We start from the raw sequence: 27,884 nt of genomic DNA, 5'->3' as shown, positions 1-27,884 counted from the left end.
TATAATATCAGTGCAGTGGCATTATGTCAGTTTGAATACATCTTAAATTACACATTGTTCTTTGTAGTTTGCAAATTAACATTACATTCAAAATAGTATTTTGACAGACACATTTTGATTAAATGAAAATTATACAGTATACGTTTGCACAATTGATTAAGAGGGATACAAATATAAAGCTAGAAGCCTATACGTAGTATAATATGGTGAAAAATAATAAACGGAATAATGATTCTACCAGCTGACGTCAGTTCACAGTATTTCATTACATAACCACATTCATCTTGATTCTTCAGAATTTCTGTACTAATTACCTAAGCTTAAATGTCTTAGCAACATAGCTAACTTATTATTAAGGTCTTAGCTGTCTAAATTTGCACTCTCTTTAGTAATTCTCGCCGAATGAAGAAACTGGTATGTCATAAACTATAAACAACGACGTTATTATAACTCCCGGTATAATGGTGGCAGGATACAGCATTGACGTCTAGGTATGCCATTTAAGCGGGGAAATATAATAGATATAGAGAATATTAGGTTACTGTCTGATAAATTTAAATTTATTAGGCGAGTTGAAGAAAATATATGAGGCGAAGCTCTGTCGAGCCTTATATTTTTTCGTAGACGAGCCTAATAAGTTTAAATTTATTCAGACAGTAATCTAATATTCTATTTATCCTACCTGTTCAGAAAATTAGGAAAAAGTCGTTGGAAAGAGCAACAGCGTGCAGACTTCACGTCATATAATATCACGTTTGCTAGCGTAATTCAGTTTGTGGAAAATTGAAAAAATGCAATAACTTTTTTGTTTCCGGATAAAAACTTTTGATTTTACCACTTTTTTTTAGTTGAACATTTCCAATACAATGATAACAGTTTCAGTGAAAAAAATCGGAAAAAATGTTTTCAAAATTTCCGACTGAGGTGCTGTAAAAGTGGAACATAGCAATAACATTAACCACTCATTTTCCAAGTTCAGACATTTCCAATACAATGGTGATGATTTAAATGCAAAATTTTGATAAAATAAGTGGTTTCAAAAGTTCCCGCAAAAGTGATATCTTGACACTGACTAGATAAAGCAAAGTTTATTAGGCAGGCCGATATTGTGTTATATCTTGTATGAGGGTAGGATAAAAACAAAAACATGTTAATGTGCTGTTATACTATCAAGCCGTTATTTATTGGAAATGATTGTGTCCACTTGACAATTTGTACTCGTCTCGAATAAATCACTGTGTTTTGTGTTTTCAATCCGCATTTGCAAAACGTGCCACTTCCCAGTCAGCAACTGCTGTAAATTGCTTTCGACTAAGAAAAGGAACGTGTTATGTTTGCGTTAAGTAACGACAATTCCATAAGAATCTTTCACTGGTTGAGCCAGATATTTCTATCTGCACCTTCAACTAGTGATAGATTCTTTTTCTTGCATGCCGTACTCTTTAATGAATAGAAGAAATGAAGTAAAACGAATGCTTTTCTTTTGAGCACTATCTTAGTATAGTGTAGTCGCGTATTAATTTACACATTCATTCATAAATTGTAGCACGTGAGTAATCTTACACCTCAGGTTGTAAGACGAGTTTTTCTAGCACCGGCAAAAGCACGGGAAAATCCTTTCTGTCATGCAAGAATTACAAATATTTCATGGACATGTTATCCTTTTGAAGTGTCTATTAATTCTTCATAAAAAGAAATGGATACAATAAATTATTAAATTTCCTGGGGACTAACTTTCATGAATTTCGTGGTTGTATAAGACAAAAAAAAATAAAATAAATCCCAACAAAAAAAAAAAATAAAATTATCATTCATTTTATCTTGAAAAGTTGAATTCTCCGAATTCATATCCTTACGAAATAGCCGTTTTTGCCAAAAACCACGAAATGTCATGTCCACAAAAAATGAATGATTTTACAGTATCAGTTACTGCATACTTTTTGTGAATTTGTAAGTACTGAAAGGCAGTCAAGTGTTAAAACTAAACATATGTTGCTGCAACAATCAATGACGTTACAGATGAACACAATGCGTTTGCATTGATTAACTACATGTGCAAACACTGATTAACCTGCATAAGTCCTTACACTGATTTATCTACATTATGTGCTTGCGCTGATTTACCCAATTAATACGCTTAAACCGACTAATCTACATAATGTATTAACACTGATTCACGTACATAATGTGCTTGCACTAATTAACCTACATAATGTGCTTGCATTAATTAATTTACATAATAGACTTACACTGATTAACCTACATAACGTATTAACACTGATTCACGTACATAATGTGCTTGCACTAATTAACCTACATAATGTGCTTGCATTAATTAACTTACATAATAGACTTACACTGATTAACCTACATAATGTACTTACACTGATTAACTACAAAATGCGCTTACACTGATTGGCCTACATAGTGTACTTACACTGATTAATACATAATGTGCTTACACTAATTACACTACATCATGTGCTTACACCGTTTAACTACACAACGTACTGGCACTGATTAACCTACAGCATGTGCTTACATTGATTAACCTTTATTTTTTAATTTACTAGTTGCAAATATTTCATTTCATTATCTTATTTGCAGCTGTTTGTTGAAGACTAAAACAATAGAATAACTTTATGCACGAAACTGGTTTCTGTTTTGTATTTACATAGTAGCATTAGAATAACAGGAAATGTTTAATTCTTTTCGGTCACTGATATTCATTTGAAAGCCAAAATTGTATTTTCAAATTATAAGTGAATTGGATCACTATAACATAATATCATGAAAACATCAGGTTGATAGTAGGACTGGACAAATAAGCTTGAAATGTCAAAATGTTTAATAATAATTATGGTGAATCCAAAGTAATATTCAATTTAATTAAAAATTAGTATTTTACGTTCCTTGCACTGGTTGGTCAAAGGAAACAAACGAATATGTTTTACCCTTATTATCATGATTATCAATATTCTTATTACACATGAATGACGGAAGAGAGATTCCTGATTTAGGTTGGCGTCAGTTATAATAATTGAGCCGCGCCATGAGAAAACCAACATAGTGCATTTGCGACCAGCATGGATCCAGACCAGCCTGCGCATCCGCGCTGTCTGGTCAGGATCCATGCTGTTCGCTTTCAAAGCCTATTGCAATTAGAGGAACCGTTAGCGAACAGCATGGATCCTAACCAGACTGCGCGGATGCACAGGCTGGTCTGGATCCATGCTGGTCGCAAATGCTTTATGTTGGTTTTCTCATGGCGCGGCTCAATTAGTATTCTATCGTCAGCTTCTCTAATTTCTTCTTTATTTTCTATCTGCGTAATTAGGGGTAAAAAATGACAGCATATAGGCTAAGTATGCATCTCTTTAGTGTTAATACTAGTGCTATGTTACAACCACTTTTGTAATAAAAACGAGAAATGTAATAATTTTCTGAAATAAAATATGTCCATGAACAAGGATTTCGGGAAAAACATTTGGAGTCTTAAATGACCCATGACAGTTTAGTTCGACCTGCAGGTGCTTAATAACGTATGTATAAGCTTGAATATCACGTGGGAAAACACATCTCTCGAAAAAAAAAAAGTGTTTGCGATTTTTATTACAAATCTGGTTATTACAAATGTGGTTGAACCTTTGCAACCACTTTTGTAATAAAAACGAGAAATGTAATAATTTTCTAAAGTAAAATATGTCCATGAACAAGGATTTCGGGTAAAACATTTGGAGTCTTAAATGACCCATGACAGTTTAATTCGACCAGCACGTGCTTAATAACGCATGCATAAGCTTGAATATCACGTGGGAAAACACATCTCCGGAAAAGAAAAGTTTATGTTTTTATTACAAATCTGGTTATTACAAAAGTGGTTGAACCTTTGCAACCACTTTTGTAATAAAAACGAGAAATGTAATAATTTTTTAAAGTAACATAATTATGTCCATGAACAAGGATTTTTGGCAAAACATTTGGAGTTCTAAAATGACCCAGGAGAGTTTAATTCGACCTGCTCGTGCTTAATAACGCATGTATAAGCTTGAATATCACGTGGGAATACACATCTCTCGAAAAAAAGTGTTTGCAATTTTTATTACAAATCTGGTTATTACAAATGTGGTTGAACCTTTGCAACCACTTTTGTAATAAAAACGAGAAATGTAATAAATTTTTAAAGTTAAATACCCGGTATGTCCATGAACAAGGATTTCAGGTAAAACATTTGGAGTCTTAAATGACCCAGGACAGTTTAATTCGACCTGCACGTGCTTAATAACGCATGCATAAGCTTGAATATCACACGGGAAAACACATCTCTCGAAAAAAAAGTTTGCGATTTTTATTACAAATCTGGTTATTACAAATGTGGTTGAACCTTTGCAACCACTTTTGTAATAAAAACGAGAAATATAATAATTTTTTAAAGTAAAATATGTCGAGGAACAGAGATTTCAGGTAAAACATTTGGAGTCTTAAATGATTCAGGACAGTTTAATTCGACCTGCTCGTGCTTAATAACGCATGCATTAGCTTGAATATCACGTGGGAAAACACATCTCTCAAAAAAAAGTGTCTGCGATTTTTATTACAAATCTGGTTATTACAAATGTGGTTGAACCTTGGCAACCACTTTTGTAATAAAAACGAGAAATGTAATAATTTTCTGAAATAAAACATGTCCATGAACAAGGATTACGGGTAAAACATTTGGGTCTCAAATGACCCAGACAGTTTAAATTCGACCAGCACGTGCTTAATAACGCATGCATAAGCTTGAATATCACGTAGGGAAAACACACCTCCCGAAAAAAAAAGTTTGCGATTTTTATTACAAATCTGGTTATTACAAATGTGGTTGAACCTTTGCAACCACTTTTGTAATAAAAACGAGAAATGTAATAATTTTCTTAAGTAAAATATGTCCATGAACAAGGAATTCAGGTAAAACATTTGGAGTCTTAAATGACCCAGGACAGTTCAATTCGACCTGCACGTGCTTAAACACGCATGCATTAGCTTGAAAATCACGGGGAAAAACACATCTCTCGAAAAAAAAAGTTTGCGATTTTTATTACAAATCTGGTTATTACAAATGTGGTTGAACCTTTGCAACCACTTTTGTAATAAAAACGAGAAATGTAATAATTTTTTAAAGTAAAATATGTCCAGGAACAGGGATTTCAGGTAAAACATTTGGAGTCTTAAATGACTCAGGAGAGTTTAATTCGACCTGCACGTGCTTAATAACGCATGCATAAGCTTGAATATCACGTGGGAAAACATCTCCGGAAAAGGAAAGTTTGCGATTTTTATTACAAATCTGGTTATTACAAATGTGGCTGAACCTTTGCAACCACTTTTGTAATAAAAACGAGAAATGTAATAATTTTCTGAAATAAAATATGTCCATGAACAAGGATTTCAGGTAAAACATTTGGAGCCCTTAAATGACCCAGGACAGTTCAATTCGACCTGCACGTGCTTAAACACGCATACATTAGCTTGAATATCACGGGGAAAAAACACATCTCTCTCGAAAAAAAAAGTTTGCGATTTTTTATACAAATCTGTTATTACAAATGTGGTTGAACCTTTGCAACCACTTTTGTAATAAAAACGAGAAATGTTATAATTATTACAGATCTGGTTTTTATTACAAATGTGGTTGTAACAGTGCTATATAACTGGGATATTTTCCTTATCCTTGAACTAATCTTCGCCAGACACAGTTTTTCTTCGACAACGGGAAAATAATTGTGTAAGATTCATATAAGTGCATAATAGACCCGATTATAAGTTCCTGTAAATGCCCGTGTAAGACAATTATGGACACACGTCTTTATGACTGCAACGTTGTTGCAACATGCTACAGTGCACTGTGTGACATTGATATCGGCAACTTCTCATGCAGAAATTAGTAAATCGATAAAAAAAATTGTTAACACTTGTGAGCAAACGCTATCAGAAATTTTTCATCGCAAAAATATTCTTTTAAACGTTGCGTTTTTGTCATCTCATGAAACAATATGATTTCCTTCGAACAAAAGCGAGCGGTTTTGGGTTATTGATCAACCCTAGCTAGCAGACTGTCTGGTCTTAATGAGGTTAGCAAACATGTGTGCTTGCATTGATTATCCTACAAATGAATGAAAGGCACATTGAAAACATACATACATGAACACGTACTTTCTAATATCTGTGTCAGAATGAAATCGGCAATTTAGTGTGTATAGTTAGGTTTGAAAATATATCCTGTCCAAAACTTGCAAACCACACCGTCAATTTGTGCATACCCGCGTTTTTTGTTTGTTTTCGACTGTATGCTGATCGGTAACTGTTAAGAAATAAGAATTGAGCCGCACCATGAGAAAACCAACATAGTGCGTTTGCGACCAGCATGGATCTAGACCAGCCTGCGCATCCGCGCAGTCTGGTCAGGATCCATGTTGTTCGCTAACGGTTTCTCTAATTGCAACATGCTTTGAAAACGAACAGCATGGATCCTGACCAGACTGCGCGGATGCGCAGGCTGGACTGGATCCATGCTGGTCGCAAATGCATTATGTTTGTTTTCTCATGGCGCGGCTCAAATTATGTTACTGACACGGGTGTTTAAAATCCAAAATGGTGATTGTAAATTATATATTTACTGTGTAGTGCATTGGTTCTCAGCTTTGAAAAGAAAAAACACACTAGTATAAAAAATATCATGGGAAATAAGCCAGAAAATAGTGATGTTCCTTCACTAAAATTGAGATGGGTATCACTTATATTGTTACGAGCTTGATCAACTAGCTGATCAGAATAAATAAACGCTTGAATCAAACAGAAATTCTCTTTACAGGTTGAAGTTAGTTAAAATAAATTAGTATCCGTGCATCAATGCCTCTCATTTATGTATGCTTAACCTTTAGCCTGGTGGCGGCAAGTGATTCTGCCTTTGCGACCAATGCAGACCAACATCCCCATGGTCTGCACTGGTCGCTATTCAGGCAGTAAATTTTCAGTGAACAGCCCTTTGAGTAATAGGTGGTACTGCCCAAATTGGATGGTGGACCAGTCCATTTTAAAAATGGAGGGTAAAGGTTATGGTCCGAGAGCTCACAGACTTTTATTGCAACAATTGAGGCCAAAAGAAGTTTATACATTTTTGGAAACAATATTTCATATCCTCCATGAAAACCCATTTCTTAAGTGTCAAAGCCGTGCCTATCTATATTTTGTTCACTTATGTTTGTGATAGGGGTGGTAAAACTCACTTGTAAAAATTTAGGGGGTAGGGTAAAGTTTATGTCTACCAGTTTTTTCACTGTTTAATTACAGTAGCTATATGATTGTCATTTAATGTATATATGTCAACCAATGTCAGCAAAAAGAAATTCATGAAAAAGGAATGAAGGGCAAACTTGATATTTTAAGGGCAAAGGTCAAACTTATGTATAACTCACATAAATTGGCATATTTGAAATTTTTTTATTCTTAAAAATTAGTTTGTTATCAAAAAGTCACTCAGCTTTATATATGTAATGTGTATATATCGTCAAAGTCAGAAATACAAATCTTATTGCAAAACGCCAAGGTCAACTCTGATAATTAAAGGTCAAATTCATTTTCATGCAAATATGAAAAATGGTACATTTACTTTTCTAACGTTTTTAATTTGTATTCACATTGTTAGTCAATGAAGTTAATTCGTTTTAATGTCTGTATGTCAGGTTAAGTCAGCAGTGCAAAGGGTAACCCCAAAACTGCCAAGGGTAAAGCTTATATCAAAGGTCAAAGGTCAAAAGTTTGTGAAAAATTGCATGAATAGTTTCCTTTTTGAATTATAACAGCTATTTCTGATCATTATTTGTAATTGCTCGTAATTTATTTTAATGTATATTTGTCCGACAATATCAGTAATAAAGATATCGTCTAAAATCAGACAAGTTCAAATGTGATATTAAGGGTCAAATGTCCATTTCAAGTAAAAGAATGAAAAAATAGCCCTTGAACTTTTCTTTTTGTTTTTGATATTTTGTCGATATTAATCAACAATATCAGTTCATCTTAATGTATAAAAAGTAGGCGATATCTGGTATGCCCATATTATTTCAAAACATTCAAGGTCAACCATAATTTCAAATGTCAAAGGTCAAAAAAGTGAATAAAATGTGCAATAATATCACCTGTTTGAAAAGTTTTTATTGTTAAAAAGTATTTGTTTTGTCATTTTAGTAAATGATCGTCTTTTTTCATTTTACTGTATATATGTCAGACGATGTCATGGAAGAAAAAATAAGTTAAGGTCGAACCTGGTATTAAAGGTCAGGGTCATTTTTGTGTAAAAGAATCGAATTGTAGCATACTTACTCATTACTTTGTTCAAAAATAATAGCTCTTGTTAGAATTTTCTGTTAGCAATTTATTTTAATGTATACATGTCAAGCTGGGTCAGGAATGTAGGTTTAATCCAAATAAGGCAAAGCCAAACCTATTATCAAAGGTCAAAGTAAAATCTGCGTGAAAATAGCCAAATATCTAGTATTTTGCAATGATTTTCATTATTTTTTGAGGTATTTAAAAACTATTACCTAATTATTATTCATTTTAAAATATATATAACATATGATATCATTATTGAAATAATAATGAAACATTAGTCAAGGTCAAATCTGACTTAAAGGTCAAAGGATAGGGCCTTCAAAAAAAAAACTCGATATTAAGAAAACAAAACGGAGTAAATGCAAAGATCCTCTGCAAGTCTACACAGGCAACGTACGGTACATAGCAGAGTACGCATCAACCTCATTGGTGCCTGCTTCTAAAACCAGTAAAGATAAACTGGGCAAGGTTAAATTTCAGGTCTGAGGATAATCCCGGGGCAATGAAAACAACTCAAATAAACTAAATCGAAAAGAGAGCCAATCCTGAACCATTAGAGACAAGACGAGAGTACAAAGCTTTTGTCCATGCAGAGAATGCAAAGAGACTACCATCCCACCCACTCCACTCCACTCAAAATTCGAGAGCAGAACCAAGAACAGACTGAAAAGACAGAGTCTTAACCACATCGTCAAAAACACTGCAAAAAGGGAAAGCAGCAGCACTGGACACAGAGGCAGAGCCGAAGACCCAAAGAATGGGTTCCCAGACAATTGCTTCCCAAAATCAGATTGGAGGTGCCAAGAGTAGAAGAAAAGGGAAAGCAACATCAGGCTTACCAACAGTCTCTTACGGTAGAAATGATCAATAACCGCTGTCCAGCACACTCTTGGATCCAAGAATATACCAATGGATCAGTGGAAAAGGCAGTTCAGAAAGCTTGGGGTGGTGCCTACATCAAATTTTCAGACAGCTGCACCTTCATACTCTCTCATACAGTCGGCAAGAGATGCTACAGATCCAGATGCAAGCCCTCACATCGGCAACACTCGAACAGTATGAGCGAGGAGAAAAGGGACAATATATTCTTAACAGACCCCAAATCAGCTCTTCAGGCTCTCTCAGCAGGTCCATCAGACAACTTAATCAGACAGCTGTTGAAAAACATCAATCTCCTGCCTGAGAACAACAATGTAGCATTTCGATAGATTCCTGCACATGTTGGTGGGCATAGCTGGAAATGAAGCTGCGCACAAACTTGCAAAGACAGCAACCAGGCGAATACAGCCCCAAACCTCCAACTTCATACAGAGAAGCTCAGACTCTGCGGAAGAACAGCTTTGCGTCAGATTGGAAGAACATAAATGGAGGTTACCTGCCAAATCAGGACTGTCTACACAAGCTAAACAGCCAATTAACTGTCTTCTGTCTACGCACTGAAGACTGGCCTGAGAAAACATATGAAGAAGCTGGAAGATGCAGAGAAAGCTAAATGTCAGTGCGGATCAGAGAAAACAAACACAGTTTCACATTCTTCTGAGCTGTTCCTATCTGGAAGAAGCACGCCAGAAGTTTGGCCAACAGACATCCCATTTGAGACCAAGCCGTGGAGAGATATCAGCGACCTGCAGAATACGGTGCAGTTCATTGCCGCAACTAATCATAAAATATAAAACGGCCAAAGAAGATGGAAGACATAAGGAAGTAAGTAATTAAAGGCAAACATTAAAATAAATTAACAGCAAGTTACAACAAGATATGTTTTGAACAAAAAAAATAAAATAACAGTGATATCTTTTGAATTTATTACCCGAAAATGAATTAAACTTAACATTAGGCTGATCTAGACCCATGTCTTATGATATCTCCATTGTTGATTTGATCCATAATATACATGTATGAAACCTCAAGGAATAACCAAGAATATTAATAATACAAAATACCTTTAAACAGTGAAGAGTATTGCAAAAATGCTATTTTTGCGGTCGTTTCACGCAAATTTCACCTTTTACCTTTGATATAAGCTTTACCAATCACTGTTTTTGAAATTAGATCTGCATTGCTGACATTGATTTACAAATAAACATAAGACAGAATTATTTTCAATGAACAAAATGGCAAGATAATTTGTAACGAAGAAAAAATAAAAAATGCTGTACTTTGAATTTTTACATGAAAATGACATTTGACCTTTAATGTCAGGTTTGACCTTGACTTATTTTCCATTATTATTTCAACAGTGATATTGTCAGTTGTATATACTTTAAAATGAATACTAATCAGTTTTACTAGTAGTGACAAAATAACCTACACAATAAGAATAAAAGCCTTGAAATGTCTGATGGTTGCGGGTTTTTGGTAGATTTAGTTTCTGTTTAAATGCCAGTCTATGAATGTACATGAATGAGAAACAAATACAAATTTAATGTTCCTCATATCTAAGATGAACTCTGCCACACCCAGATTGTGATGTAACAATGGCTGGAATACCTTTCATTAATAGATCTTATGTAATCTAAATGGTCAGTGTGAGTGTATACAGGTTGAATAAGAACTGCTTGTTCATTGATAAGTCATCCGCACTGTTCATGAATGGGACTATTTTGTGCAGCACATGAACATCTTTTGGATGTGATTCGGAATCAAATAAAGATGCTTTGGTTGTCAGAAATACACTTTATCTTTTGTAGCGGGATAAACCCGCATCCAAAATCAGTGCAAATTTCTTGTTATTTTGCGAATTTTTACACAAATTTGACCTTTGACCTTTGATAAATAGGTTTGCTTTTCACTTATAATGATAAGACCTACATTGCTGACCTTGCTTAACATGTATACATTAAAGTAAATTGCTACAGTGAATTATAACAACAAGCTATTTTTGATCAAAGTAATGAGTAAGTATGGAAAAGGTTGTAATTTTTTATACAAAAGTGACCCCTGACCTCCAATACCAGGTTTGACCTTGACTTACTTTCTCTTTCATGACATCGTCTGACATATATGCAGTAAAATGAACAACGATCAGTTACTAAAAATGACGAAACAAATACTTTAAAACAATAAAAATTATTACAAACTGGTGATATTTTTGCAAAATTTTTCTTTTTTTTTACCTTTGACCTTTGAAATTACGGTTGACCTTGAAAGTTTTGAAATAATATGTGCATACCAAATATCGCCTACTTTTTATACATTAAAATGAACTGATGTTGTTGATTAATATCGACAAAATATCATAAACAAGAAGAAAAGTTCAAGGGCTATTTTTTCATTCTTTTACTTGAAAATGACATTTGACCCTTAATATCACATTTGAACTTGTCTGATTTTAGACGATATCTTTATTACTGATATTGTCGGACAAATATACATTAAAATAAATTACGAGCAATTACAAATAATGATCAGAAATAGCTGTTATAATTCAAAAAGGAAACTATTCATGCAATTTTTCACAAACTTTTGACCTTTGACCTTTGATATAAGCTTTACCCTTGGCAGTTTTGGGGTTACCTTTGCACTGCTGACTTAACCTGACATACAGACATTAAAACGAATTAACTTCATTGACTAACAATGTGAATACAAATTAAAAACGTTAGAAAAGTAAATGTACCATTTTTTCATATTTTTGCATGAAAATGAAATTTGACCTTTAATTATCAAGTTGACCTAGCGTTTTGTAATAAGATTTGTATTTCTGACTTGACCGATATATACACATTACATAAATAAAGCTGAGTGACCTTATGAATAACAAACTAAATTTTTAAGAATAAAAATAAATTTCAAATATGCCAATTTATGTGAGTTATACATAAGTTTGACCTTTGACCTTAAATATCAAGTTTGCCCTTCATTCCTTTTTGATGAATTTCTTTTTGCTGACATTGGTTGACATATATACATTAAATGACAATCATATAGCTACTGTAGTTAAACAGTGAAAAAACTGGTAGACGTAAACTTTACCCTACCCCCTAAATTTTTACAAGTGAGTTTTACCACCCCTATCACAAACATAAGTGAACAAAATATAGATAGGCACGGCTTTGACACTTAAGAAATGGGTTTTCATGGAGGATATGAAATATTGTTTCCAAAAATGTATAAACTTCTTTTGGCCTCAATTGTTGCAATAAAAGTCCGTGAGCTCTCGGACCATTAAAAAGTTAACAAGTTAAATCTCAATGTTCACAGCTTGCGTGTTAAGTAACCCTCTGATTAGCGTACATACCAGTCTGACATAACCTGGCTTTCTCTAATCTTCGTCTAACACAGTTTATTTGATAATGTCAAGACATAATCTTTTGTACGTCAATTTACAGATTTAAATATTTGCCTAATAAAGCAGAATGTTTCTTGATGGAACAATATCCGACTAAAACTCAGTAGGGAGACGTAAAACCTTTGACAAGTCTCTGTGGTATAATTAGTGATGTTTTCGTTTGAAAAAAAAATGCAGATTAATCTGAGACCCAGATACAATATTACGCTCCTACAAGTTTCACAAAACTTAGAAAAAACACATTTTCAAATAAAGTTTTAAAAGGAATGTTATGTTTGTCTTACCAGTAAATATTACAAGGACTGTTACAATGGAACTGATGTTATGCTTCAAAGATAGAGGGGTAAAAAAGAGCATAATCTTATAACGTTTAAAAGCTATAACAAATGAATCAACTTTATCCGTCTTTTATTTAATGTGTCAAAAACCGGTAATATCGATTATTGCCAAAATTGAAAATGATTTATGATCTAAAAAGTGTAATAGAGTGTTGCCTTCTTAGCACTTTAAAAGTAGTTAATCCGATAACCATATTCATTGTAATTGTTTAACTTCGCCATACAGTATTGGCGATGAACATTGTAGAATCTATATGTTTTGCCAAATAAACTATTGAAAATGAAATTGATTTGGGGCAAAAAACAGATTTCTTTTGATTTTTTTTTTTGATTTTGTTTTTTAGTTTTGGGGATATTTTATTATAAATTTACATACAAGCTCTACGGCTTTACAAAGACCATCAAGTCAGATTTTCACTGGCATTATTAAATCTGATTTTCCTATCCTGGGCCCAGTTGTTCGAAACTTTAACAGCCTGTTAAACTAATCGCCTGTTAAATTTTGGATTCAAAATACTAGTCTTGGTGGGAAACACTATTATGATGTTTTAATTTTACTGTAAAGACATTTTAGTGTTTATAAACCTTAAGTCATACATTTGTTTTGCTAAGTTTTCTAAAGTGTAAAAATATTAATCTAAAAGTTAATCGGCTGTTAGCTTAATCAATTGTTAAAGTTTCGAACAACCGGCTCCTGGTCGCCCAAATAAAACTGACTTAGTTCGGCATTAGTATATAATATAAATGGTAAACATACGTAGGTTAAGGAAAATTAGACGTAAGACCGATTGTATTACATTTGTTCAAGATCTGCTAAAACAACTACAAATGCAGCTGAAAATCATAAGAAATGCAAATATCAAAACATTATCATACCTCTAGTTGTCTATCTTGGCTGCGCGGCCAAAATGAATTGGAAATATATAAATTCAAAATACACACACTCTTGGTTCCAACTGTTGAAAAGAAAATAAAAAAAACAAAAAAAAAAAAAAAGAAAAAAAAAAAACAAACAAACAAAAAGCTATAATAAATTGAAATGCATTACACGATGTTGCTGTCTGACATAACATTTAGAGCCGTGGCGACACAATCCGCTAGTAATACATTCACCACCAAATACAGCATCAAATGATCAAATATTTAAGTCTTTAAGCCAGAACGGTATTGCTCTATGAATAAATCAGATTATATTTTGAGTTTGTATGGTCAGTAAGAAAAATGAAATAAAGAGATTAACTTCTACAATAGTTGACGATACGATGGTCTGTCCGTTATCATAGTCAAAAACAATGGAACAACTTCGCTTTTTGAAGGAATTAAAAATCAAGGTCACTCCTTGAGGTCAAAGGTCAAAACCATAAAGGTGAAGATGATAACAGTGCCATTGATTAAATTAATGATGAAAATGGTGTTAATGATGATGAAACTGGTCACGACCATAAAAATACTGATGGTGGAAGAAATGATGTTAATGATAAGGATGATGCTGATGTAAAACATACAGCACTTTGATGAGAATGATGATAAAAATCATAATGCCCACAAAAAAGCAACACAAAATGAAAAAAAAAAAAAAACAAAAAAAAAAACGAAAAAAATATGTTACAGTAAAAATCTGACTGAAATAAAAGCCAAAAAAAAAAAAAAAAATAAAAAACTGCGTTTATTCTTTTTCTGAGAGTCATTTGGCATTATGAAGAGGTGTACATTTTTTTCTGTGTATTTTTTAAACTATAACTTGAATTGTTGTGTCGACTGGATTCAGGTGACCCCGCCAATACCCTGATGGGCTCTGGCCCTGGATATATTAACATGTCACAATCTATGAATTCGAAGGTTCCAAACGATCCCGTATTGTGATGAATTTATAGTGTGTGCAAATTTTCCGCTCCGTGTAAATATTTTGTCATGTGTAGAGGACAATAAACTTATTTTATTATGACTGATACTTGTACAATGTCATCCCGACTTATTCAAATGTTAAATTGCAGACTGATTGATAAATGTATCAAAATCAAAAAACGGTCAACCGCAGTTTTCTAAATTTAGCGCAAAACATGTTATAAATAGTCTTCTCATTAAACAAATAAGATGTCTCTAATTTGGCGATTAAACCATGCGTTTATTTTTATTGCTTGGGATATTGCACTATAATACCTATTCATTTAATGTTTGAATGTATAATTGATGAATGTCAAACTGCACTGTAAATATTAAACAACAATTATGTTAGGCCACACCAAATCGAAATATTGTTCATTGAGACCTGGAGGAATTTTCTAAATTTTGCAGATTACCCCTTATCATGCTGGACACGACTGATTTTGCCTTTGCGACCAGTGCAGATCATGATCAGCCTGCGCATCCGTGCAGTCTGATCATGACCTACACTGTTCACTATTCAGTCAGGATCTTTTTGGATATGCACACCTTTTAACAGTTAATGAAAATTGAAAGATGGACAAGTTCATTATAGAAATTTTGCAGATTAAAAAAGTTATGCTCAACTTTAATTTCAATATATCTGTCACTAGAACTGTCACAGGAGTGACGAATAATACCATTACAATACGGCCTTGTCACAAAAGTATGGCAACCATAAGAAGAAATGGCCACAAGAAGGTGAAATTTAAAAAATATTGTTCATTGAGACCAACGCCACGGAGGAATTTTCTAAATTTTGCAGATTACCCCTTATCATGTTGGACACGATTGATTCTGCCTTTGCGACCAGTGCAGATCATGATCAGCCTGCACATCCGTTCAGTCTGATCATGACCTACACTGTTCACTATTCAGTCAGTATCTTTTGGGTAAGCACCCCTTTTAACAGTTAATGGTACTGACCAAATCGAAAGATGGACAAGTTCATTATAGAAATTTTGCAGATTAAAAAAGTTATGCTCAACTTTAATTTCAATATATCTGTCACTAGAACTGTCACAGGAGTGACGAATACTACCCCTACAATACGGCCTTGTCAAAAAAGTATGGCAACCATAAGAAAGAAATGGCCAGAAGAAGGTGAAATTTCAGTCGTTAAGTTGAAGGTGAAAAAACTGAGAGCCTAGAATGATTCCAGTTATTATACAGTTAATTATGTAAATGTTTTGTTTTAATAGCATACAAAATAGTTAAGGCTGGAAATTATCTATTATTGTTAAATTTTATAGAATTATTTAAAAAATAAAATGATAACACAGGTGAGATTTCATCAAAATCCGGCAATTGGTTTAAAAGAAAGCTCATGAACAAGCGTAAAAAATTAGTCGCGGCCATAGAGAGATTTTATCAAAATCCGGCCATTGGTTGTATAAAACTTAAATGCGTGGACAATCGTAAAAAATTTGTCGTGGCCATGGTTGGTAACTATGTGAAATGTTTGTGGTTTGTACCCAATGTCAAAGTCGAACGTGTGCTATATTTGATGAAGTTACACCTGTGTATAAAAAATATTTAAATCTGTCAACCCTTTCATGAGCCCGGAAACCATGAGTTTGGCAAATTTGAAGTTGGAAAGGGGCCATAACTACGTCAAAAATGGTGGTTTGTAGACTAAGTCGAACTTGACCTGTATTTTATGATGTAATACCTGTGTACCAAAATTTATTTAAATCTGTCAAGCCTTTCATGAGTTTTTGTCCGGAAACCATGAATTTGGCAAATTTTAAGTTGAAAAGGGGCCATAATTACGTCACAAAATGGTGGTTTGTAGGCAAAGTCGAACTTGATCTGTACTTTATGATGTTATTCCTGTGTACCAAAATTTATTTAAATCTGTCAAGCCTTTCATGAGTTATTGTCCGGAAACTATGAAAACTAACGGACCGACAAACCGACCGACCGACAAACTGTCTCCTATATACCCCCCCCCCCCCCCCCGAACTTTGTTTGTGGGGGTATAAAGACTGGAAACCATTTTTCATTTTCTTGTATTAACAGTGACATTGATCTTTACCCTAGATATCTGATATGACAGCCCAAACTCTGTATATGCAAGCTACTTATATACCAAGTTTCATTGCAATCGATAACTCTTAACTCAAATTATTGAGCGGAAACCAAAGTTTGATGCTGTCCGTTCGGGAACCTGTCCAACGACATTCATGACATCTGCCTATGAGTCTGGGGGGGGGGTGGAAAGCGCGGAGCTACAAACACTACGATCAAATTTTCGATTTGGCGAGACGTTAAAAAATTAAGTTTAGTGAAAGATATTTAGTTAAATTATAAAAAAACACATTTAGGTTAAAGCTAAACAATAATAATTAAAAGATATAAATACAGATTTCGATAATTTGTTTATTAAGTAGAATGTATGAATTCATACCTGCTTTTACGGACTTTCAATATGATAGTTAGTACTTCCACTGTTCTGTATTATATTAAAAATGTGAACTTTGGCGTCGAATCTTTGCAATAACTGGTAACTAAAGTAAAATCCAGTATTTATGGCACATCTACTTTCACAATTTATATCCAGTATTATACATGTCACATATAGAAATTCCCGTCAAAGAAATGTCAAATTTTCAATTTGATGTAACATGTAAAAATCATGGCAACTTTTCATCGCGAATTTAATAGCTAAGTTCAATCTTCAGGAACCATGTTTATATATCTGTAAGAAAAAAAACACTAAAAGATTAAGTCATCAGAGTTTTTATATATCCGTATTTAGTGTTTAGACTTTGTTGAAAATATACATTAAATTCTATACGAGACAGGCAAATGCTGTACAGCTGTTCATTACGTCGTTTAAAAGACGTTGGCTTTTTACATCTGAGAGCCCAGATCCGATGAAACAGATAAATGAAGAAGGGAATGTATCACCAAACAATATAATACAAAAAAAGAATAGCTATTAAAAGTGCGTAATAGCTGTCAATCACATATGAGCCGCGTCATGAGAAAACCAACATAGTGACTTTGCGACCATCATGGATCCAGACCAGCCTGCGCATCCGCGCAGTCTGGTCAGGATCCATGATATTCGCTTTCAAACCCTATAGCAATTAGAGAAACCGTTAGCGAACAGCATGGATCCTGACAAGACTGCGCGGATGCGCAGGCTGGTCTGGATCCATGCTGGTCGCAAGGCCGCTATGTTGATTTTCTCATGGTGCGGCTCATATGTAATACTCATCGGTATTGATAAAAGACATATTGCGATGTCTCATTAAGATTTCTTTCTAGATACGGTTATATCTACGTGTATTTACCGTTTAAACGTTCAGAACAGTGTAAATTTTAGCAAAATTTAGACACATCACTAGTTAATCCGTTTTTAACAGTTTAAACTATAGTTGAGCCGCGCCACGAGAAAACCAACATAGTGCGTTTGCGACCAGGATGGATCCAGACCAGCCTGCGCATCCGCGCAGTCAGGATCCATGCTGTTCGCTAATGGTTTCTCTAATTGCAATAGGGTATGAAAGCGAACAGCATTGATACTAACAAGACTGCGCGGAAGCGCAGGCTGGTCTAAATCCATGCTGGTCGCAAACGCACTATGTTGGTTTTCTCATGTCGTGGCTCAGTTGTACTTGTACATGCATTTGTTTAGATACTATAACATATAGGATCCACTACATGTACGTGAATGCATGTATATTAAAGTTAAATTTACATATAGGATTCTCTACATATATGAAAACATATTAATAGTTTATTAGCTTTGTATCGGGAAATATGCACGAGTTCTGTAGTGAATAATGAGTGCGTATGTCCCGATGCAAAGATAATAACCTACATGTAATGTAAACACGAATGTTTTATAGCCTGAATATGATTGGAAATACTGAACTAAATAAAAGAATTAATTCAACGACACACATTAAATCTATATAAATCTGGTATAATAATAATAATAATAATAATAAAATTACGTCACGCACCCAATATGAAATTCAGGCGTTTATGATAATATAATGAAACCAAAAGAAACAGGCCATTTTTTACATATCTTAAAATTACAGTGGAGGGGGCTGGGGGTGGGGGTAGTTATAAAATTTCATAAAATTTAATAACACATATCTCTAACAGGGCTCTTACTCTATGTAATGGGTCGTTTTGTTTCTTTTTGTTTCTTAAATAAATCTCTAAAAGAATATACAAAATTACAAAATGTTATAAAATGTTGCTTAAATATGACTGGCCACCTTTGAAGATATGCTTAAAAATTTCAAAATCCATAACACAGATTTTAGGCAAGAATGCAAAAAAGTGAAATTAAGGAAATCTAAACAACATTAATACGAGCACCCCTCCCCCCAGCTTCTTCCCCCCAATAAAACCTTACGCTGAAAACTCCCTACCCGACTCAAGTTTATGTTAACATAGACGTACATGATCTGTAAAAACGTCGTTGGGACTTCAAAAAAAAATCTCAGAAATGCATAAAATGCAATGACATCAGTTCAAATAGGCAGCTTTAGAAATAGAATGAGTTGCAGAGAACAACTTAAGACTATGACCATCTATGCAAAATGAGAGGTGTGGCGAGATGTGGTGGGTGGGGTGAGGCTCTGGGAGGTATTTTGACCTGTATTATCACAATATGAATATGTTGTATATACATTAACAGCGTTCATTCAAATACAGCCGATATCCTCAGTAAAATCATCTGAAATGTCGAAGTGACACACTTCATGCATAATTTCGATAGCCTTTCTTTGCCCCGTACGGAAAAAAAATGATTACATCAATGAGGCTTTAGTTTTATTGGATTTACACTTATACATAAAACTTAATCATCCCACGTGATTTCTGTCTGGGTTTCTGATGATAATTATCAGTATTTTTGTTCAGTATGTGGAACGTTCACGCTCTATTTTCATACCGTGCAAGGTGCCGCCCCGCGTGTAATGTCATTAAAAATATATTTAACTGTTTGATGTCCCGCTGAAAATCTCTTATTACACATGTTTATTAGTAGGGAATAATTTCAAGTTTTTGCTAGTCTAAGAGAAAGATTAATTTTTTGTAAAATTTTCTAGTATTCTTCATATACTTTTAAGTTAAAAGTTTGATATCTATATAAAGTAAATTGTGAAGTTTTGAGAAAAACAAAACAAAAACAAACGATAAACGGCGCCGTTGCATTACTGAAATAATGTCGAAAAACGACATTAAACCAAACAAATAATCAGGTATGCAGGTGTTTTTTTTTACATGTCGTCACTTGTAAAAAAATACCATTACAAGAATAAAACACAATTTCTCATTACATTTAAACGTTACGTGGGCTTAATAAAACACTACAAGCATTTTCTTCCAAAAGGCTATTAGATATTCGACAAAATATTATTTTCTTCTATACTGAGCAAAAAGTGTTTCAACAAACAACTCTATTATTTCAGTAAGTGATATATTAGCCGTAAACAACGAAGCTTGTATTAACATATTATACCAGATTTATACCAGATTTATATATTATACAAGATTTATATATTATACCAGATTTATAGATATTAAAAGTTCAGAAATCGAAGCTACAATGTTTTTTTATGTTATAAATTAAATTTACCTGAACAAGTAATTTCGTCCCTTTGAAAACACGTAAATTCCAATATTTTAAACGATGTCCTGATATTATATAATTACTTTAATATGCAACTGATCTCCTACAGATTCGCTACGTACACATCACATATATTAAAGTAAATCAAACTGTTTTACTTTCATTTTCACTTAAAACTGCCGCCCAACTCAACAACCGTATCCTATTTACTGCCGTCACTCCTACCGATATATATACGAACCATCTATATAAATTAAAATAGCGCACACAATTGTAAGTACTCTAAGAATAGTAAATGAAACATGCTTACAGTTTAAGCGGCTTAAATTGTCGATTTAACAAAGGTTAAGCTGTTAAAATATGAAACAAGTTTTAGCAATTTGTAATTTGTACATGAACTTTTAAAACTCTTTAATCAAAAATAAGCTGAAACATTTATCAGACATAGGTGTGATTAGGTTCATAAAACATAAAATTATTATGAAATTAATCTGTCTCGAAATAGTAAATATCTACTTGACTCGGTCGAGTGGTGATTATAGTTTACACGTCTAATACTCCAACAAAGAACTTAAACAACCTATAATACACAAAATTATCTAACAATACAAGTTATTGCATAAAACATTATACCATACTTAATCAATTAATAGATGCATGTATAATATTCAAGCACTAATAAATCCCTTCATACGAATAAGATAAGCTAATAACCACACACATTTTCATAAATAGCGTCATTGTGACAAGTATCATGTTTGTTCATATTTAACGCGAGTTTTTCTTCAATACAAACTTGTGACATCAAGTACATATAAGCACCCTCAGCAAATAGAATAAAAGAAACGAAAACAACAACAACAACAACAGAAAAAAAAACGAACGAACAAACAAACAAAAACACTTGAAGTTCATCTATTTGAAGAATACCATTTCCGTTGCTATTGACATTATCAGCAAAATTAGAAATAACTAGAAGATGCTTTTGTAAAGAAGCGCATGTCTCCCCCAATGCATAGTCATATAGGCAAGAAGTCAATATGGACCAGGAGCGAAAATCAAAGAGTCACTGATGGTTGGCTGCAATAGGGATCATCTACTTGGCATGTCCAGTCATCCCACTAAGTTACAACATTCTGGGCCTAGTGGTTCTCAAGTTACTGTTCAGGCTCCTGTGACCTTGACCTTTGATCAAGAGACCCCTAAATCAATAGGGGTTATCTACTCTGCATATCCAATCATCCTATTGTTCAACATTCTAGGTCAAGTGGTTTTCAAGTTACTGTGCATAAATGATTTTACATGGCCAGGCCACTGATGGGGTGACCCAAAAATCAATAGGGGTCATCTACTATGCATGTTCAATCATCCTATGAAGTTTCAACATTCTGGGTCAAGTGGTTCTCAAGTTATTGATCGGAAATGGTTTTCAATGTACAGGCCCCTGTGATTTTGACCTTTAACAGAGTTAACCCAAAATCGACAGGGGCCATCTACTCTGCATATCCAATCATCCTATGAAGTTTTAACATTCTGGGTCAAGTGGTTCTCAAGTTACTAACCGGAAACGGGTTTCCATGTTTAGGCCACTGTGACCTTGACCTTTAACAGAGTGACCCTAAAATCAATAGGGGCTATCTACTTTGCATGAACAATCATCCTATGAAGGTTCAACATTCTGGGTCAAGTGGTTCTCAAGTTACTGATCGGAAACGGATTTCATGTTCAGGCCCCTGTGACCTTGACCTTTAACAGAGTGACCCCAAAATCAGTAGAATATGAAGTTTGAAGGTTCTAGGTCAAATGGTTCTCCAGTTATTTGTCGGAAATGAAGTGTGACGTACGGACGGACGGAGACATAATAAAGTACTGACCGGATCTCCTTGTTTAACTCTAATATTTGAATTGGTAAACTTCCATAGCGCACGTAAAATTTAACACTATCATACATTGATTTAACTGCTGTAATAGATTTATAGCTGACGTTTTCCCTTAATAGTTTTGTTAAGGTCGCTGACTTCAAATCACTTGCCCCTCACCGGTCACTCGGGGCGTACGGAAGGTCGGCGGTTCCACCCAGGTGCCCGCTCGTGATGAAATAATGCACGTAGGTGCACCTGGGTCTTCCTCCACCATCAAAGCTGGAAAGTGCCATATGACCTATAATTGTGTCGGTGCGACGTTAAAACAAACAAAGTAAATAAATTTAATAGTTTTAGCTATAGGTATGTTCTATTTATTCTGTCAAACATTTTTCCCAATCAAGAAATGCCACGTACAGTTCTTTTTCGAAATAAGAGCGTGTAGAATAAAAATACTGTTTACAGTGGAATTATTCTTCTGGAATTCAAATTGGTTGTCAATGATGTTTATATGTTTGTCGGCCTGTTTTGTTAGTCGATTATCTTATAATTTTAGTAAATCTTTGAAAGGATATTTTCAATGTTATCACTCTTCGTCCAAGTTCTCTCCCTTAAAATGGGGGAAATACACAATCAGAGGAAATTTTATTGTACAATTTCATTAGAAATGGCGGTATGATTAAAAAAATGCTTAAAATCTTCAGGTGTCAAATGGGCAGTACCAGGACTATGAAAACTATTCTGGGAAAAAACTGCACAATGGAGTTCTGAATACGTAAATTTTGCGTCTGATTCTCGATCGTACAGATTTTCTGTTTCAGAGTCGGTTTGCTTTTAGAATCCATTTGATTCCGATCCGTATAAACCATTGAAATGAGCGTACATGTCATCAGCGTTAACACTTTCCGGACTTATACTGTTTTTTTATGATTTTTCCAAAATGATTTCGGACTAACCTTTGCTAAGTATTTTGTTTACGTTTTTTTCCGAACACGCCGAATGTATTGTTTTACATAGGCAGAGCGAACGGCTGAACCATTCCATCAATACTAGAGAAACCGATTGATAAATTACTATTTTCAAACGTGTGTACAATTGTTGGCAAGTATTCGCCTAGAGTATATCTCATATTCGTAGAAACTATGAGCATATATTTTTTATATTTTTTATTACTTCATTCTAGTTGTTAACTTACTTAAAATAATTAATCAAGCACTTCCCAACATCGTTGTACATATCTCATGGTATCTATATGCGAGCGAATCGTACATGTAAACACTTTCTTATCTTTTCTTGGCCTTAACCCTTATCATGCTGGACACAATTGATTCTGCCTTTGCGACCAGTGTAGATTATGATCAGCCTGCACATCCGTGCAGTAAGTATCATTTTGGTAAGCACCCCTTTTAACAGTTAATGGTACTATTCAAATTGAAAGACGGATATGTCCATTATAGAAATTCAGCAGGGTAAGGGTTAAATTGGTATACATTGTAACATTTAATCCTATAAAGAGAAACCACAGTATGTGGTTAAATCTTGCCATTTCATAGTTAGATTTGCAAAAATTTCTCTCATTTACTTCGTATTTAGTACATGTTTTCTCAGTGTGTTGACTATAATTAGGGTTTGATGTGTGCAATTAAATATCTACTATAGGATGACATGTCAATAAGCATTTGTTACAAATGGAAATCTATATTACATAATCGACTATACTTACTAACACAGTCCATAATTTATATAGAGACAAGGGGTAGAACATGGCGAATTTCAATTTTTACCAAAAGTCTCTTGTAACCCATGCTATCGCGTCACATTTGGATAAATATCAAACTCATTACTACTGACCTTCATGAGCAAAAGATTGTACTAAGATAAAATGCATACTGTTTTCCACTTAAAATTTACCACAAACTCATAAATTATGATTTTCTATATGTCGACAGGACAGTGTGTAAAATATGCAGTAAAAATTATATTCGCAAAGAACTTCAGACTATTCTGCGCATGGTTACTGTTAGTTATTTTATATAAAATGCTTTCTCACTGTTCATTAGCTTCTTCAAAGGTTTTCTTACACGTTTCCAGTATAACGAGGCATCATAACTTTGATCAGAACTCACTTGCATTCTTTTCCCCCCAAATTAATCAAAACACAAAAGTATGCATAAACATATGTGTAAACAATTTAAAGGTAAATTAAATCCAATCTTTTTATTTCAAAATATGTACACTTACTTCATATAGTTTATGTAAACATTAAATTAACAAGTTGATGTGCATTAACAGTTCTATGCATGAAATTTAAAATAGTACACACAGTATGTATGTATAGATATACAAAGTATAAATGTGTACTACCACAAAAAAAACTGACTGTTTTAGACATTCAGCTGTTACTACATGACATTAAATTATGAATGTAGCTCTGCATGCAAATCTGATTTATGTATTTAGCAAAGTTTAATACATTTGATGAGGAGTTTATACATTTGAAGTAAAGATCTAAATATACAATATATTAGTGAAAGGTGGCCATTGGACAACTTCAAGAATATCTTTGCCCTGTAATATTACTTGCTTTCTCTTCATGTATACGGCTGTAAGAATGAAACTATTAGGAAAATTGTACGAGAAATCACCTCTGCAACAATTCACGATCTTACTTGAGCCTCGGTGGAATTTATTGCCAAGATTTTAAGACGAAAATGCTTCCAAAACTTTCTTCAAATAATTGAATTTCAGGGAATTGCTATATTATTTTAAAAAATATTTTATTGGAGAACTCTATCTTTTTGGGACAAGTTATCTCTTCTACAGATTGGGTTCTGCTGGAATTGTCTCCTGTTATAGAATAGAAGTTAATCAAGACATGATTTTGAGTGACCTAGGACTTAGATTAATTCATTCAGAAAAAGATGTCTTGAGTTCATCATTTCTTGAGAAGCTGACATGTAACCATGGTAACATGTATTCCTCAACAAAATGGTTGTGACAAGTAAAAAGACAAAAACATAGAAAGTGGAATAAATAGCACGTATCAAATAACGTGTTTAAACAAACTATACCTTAGTGGCATGAAAATAACGTTTAAAAGCATGCAGTGTTTAGAATCTACCTACAAGTATACACAACAAGAAGAGGTTACATTTATGGGACAGTTTATCAATAAAATCTGTAAAAAGTTCCTTTGGAAGCAAAGAATGCAACCAATAATAATAATAGCAAACTCGGTTTGACTGAGTCTGTTCATGAGAGGTAATGAAATGTGCAACATCTCCTCACGCCCACTAGAACAGGCTTAAGAGGAACTCTATTACACAATGTTGAATGGACTCCATGATCCCAAAGGACCAGAAAATAAAACCACACTGAATCCAAGTACGGGAAGACTGGACATTTGATTTAAAATGTGTTTCGAGGGGACCTGCTATCGTTTTTGTTACCTTGTAGGAGTCAGGTATAACCTATCGACTGCACGTACAATACGTGTTGAACTAGTTTTTTTTCAGTTTTGTTCTTAACGTTAATTTTGCTCCTAGTATAATCAGGTTTTACCAAGGATAAAATATTGATTTTTTTTATTATTTTGTACAATAAACAATTACCATGTTCAAGACTGGCCGTTTTGACTTTATATTGTGTTTTGAGGATACCTGCTTTCTTTGTTGTTACTTTGTAGGTGACAGGTACAACCTATCGACTGCACATACGTTACGAATTTTTCAATTTTGTTCCAGACGCTAATTAAGCAACAAGTTATTTTAAGCCTCAGGAACTTTGAATAATAAGAATAGATGAAAGGAAACGCAACAATGAAATAAATACAAACAAGAATAGAGGAAAACAGTATCTTTTAGTGATAAGACACTAAGAGGAGAAGTGTGTAGATAACTGAAGAAAAAATATAATGACAAAATTGAGATCACCTAAATAACTAGCAAGAGTATTACAAAAACAGTGCCAATTTGTTCAAAGAGGATTTGTCTACAAAATAATGAATACATTTTCTTTTAGGAAAGAAATGAAAACAAACGATGCAGATAAGAATGATAACTTCTTCTTATTGAATTTTAAGTCTGAAGAATCCTGAGAAGAAATACGAATGCGGTATGCGGTAATGTGGTAGATGGTACTTAATGTAAAAATCAGTAAATATGGAAACAAATGTAAGAATAAAAATAATAATAAGGCCTTTATTTAACGAGGAAAACTCATTTGACGAACAACATCTATCTTCCATGAGGCCCTCAAAACAATACATAACATATACATCTAAAATATTAACATGGTACATTGTAACATATAGAAGACAGACAAGTGCATTATGAATTTAACTTTAAACGCATTTCATGTAGAATCGAATGGCATGGCATTTTTCTGTCAGCAGGTCTAAACATCCAACTGAAAATGGAAAATAATCGTTCAAGAAGGTTGATCCATCCAACTAATAAACAGACACTCGTCTTTCAAGATGGTTTACATTTCAACTGAAAATGGAAAATAACCTATCCATAACGTTGTATCTTTCAACTAGAAACGGAAAATAACATGTCCAGAAGGTTGAGTCTGCCAACTGAAAACGGAAATTAACATGTTCAGAAGGCTGAACCATCCAATGAAAATGGATTTATCATTTTTCATCAAACAAGGTGTATAAAGTGATTTTTAACGTCAATAAAATCATATTTTTGAAAGTAGATCTTTTGCAGTTGTGTTTCATTACCATCTACCAATGTTTCCACTAGAACGAGGAATTATTACTTTGTTTAGAACCCATCAAGCGAATGTATTTATTTTTACAGAGAAGTTAAAATGTCAAAATATATGTGTACTTGCATATTTTTGCACATGTCTTAACGATCTCCTACGTGTTTAAAAATGATGTCCTTATATGTGTTGTTTTCATTTATTTTTTATCTTTGATGTACATACATATCAACAAATATCAATGTATATAAATTCTTTTTAAGATACCAACTACAATGTATAAAATGTTAATTATTAGGCTCCAACCTGTTGACAAAAACCAGTTTCGGGGACTATAGGAATGTGCTTTTCCGTCCGTCCGTCATTCTGTCATTCCGTCATTCCATCGTCCGTCCATAACTCTGTCATTCATCAAGGGATTTTTAATATTACTAGTCACAAATGTACCCATAATAGGACAATATGCAATGCACAACGTTCAGACCCCTAGCTCAAAGGTCAATGTCACACTTGGCATAACATGGCGTGAACAGGATTTGTTTCTTGACCGGTCCAGAACTCTGTCATCCATCAAGGGATTACAATATTACTCGGTATAAATGATCCCCATGATGAGACGACGTGTCATGCGCAACACCCAGCTAAAAGGGTCAAGGTCACTATCGGTGATCAAAGGTCGATGGGATTTTTTTCCTGTCCGGTCTATAACTTTGTCATGCAAAAAGGATTTAAATATCAGTTGGCAAAAATATTCCCCTGGATGAAACAACGTGTCATGC

General features: G+C 33.8%; 1 protein-coding gene across 2 annotated transcripts in view; it reads right to left on the bottom strand.

The window, feature by feature from the left end:
• The window catches only part of LOC123525613 (adhesion G protein-coupled receptor L2-like), a 70,093-nt gene extending 49,223 nt beyond the window's left edge, over window positions 1–20,870 (bottom strand). For both annotated transcript variants that reach the window (XM_053539195.1, XM_053539196.1), the window contains exons 1-2: window positions 20,537–20,870; window positions 17,339–17,629 (exon numbers count right to left, since the gene is read on the bottom strand). The gene's annotated coding sequence lies outside the window, so the exon portion shown is untranslated. The remainder of the gene's footprint in view (window positions 1–17,338; window positions 17,630–20,536) is intronic.
• Between the last annotated feature and the right edge of the window lie 7,014 nt (window positions 20,871–27,884).

The sequence above is a fragment of the Mercenaria mercenaria genome, chromosome 3, assembly GCF_021730395.1.
Source record: "Mercenaria mercenaria strain notata chromosome 3, MADL_Memer_1, whole genome shotgun sequence".
Taxonomy (NCBI): domain Eukaryota; kingdom Metazoa; phylum Mollusca; class Bivalvia; order Venerida; family Veneridae; genus Mercenaria; species Mercenaria mercenaria.
Note: the sequence above shows the minus strand (reverse complement) of the source record. Positions and strands in the feature narration are given on the sequence as shown.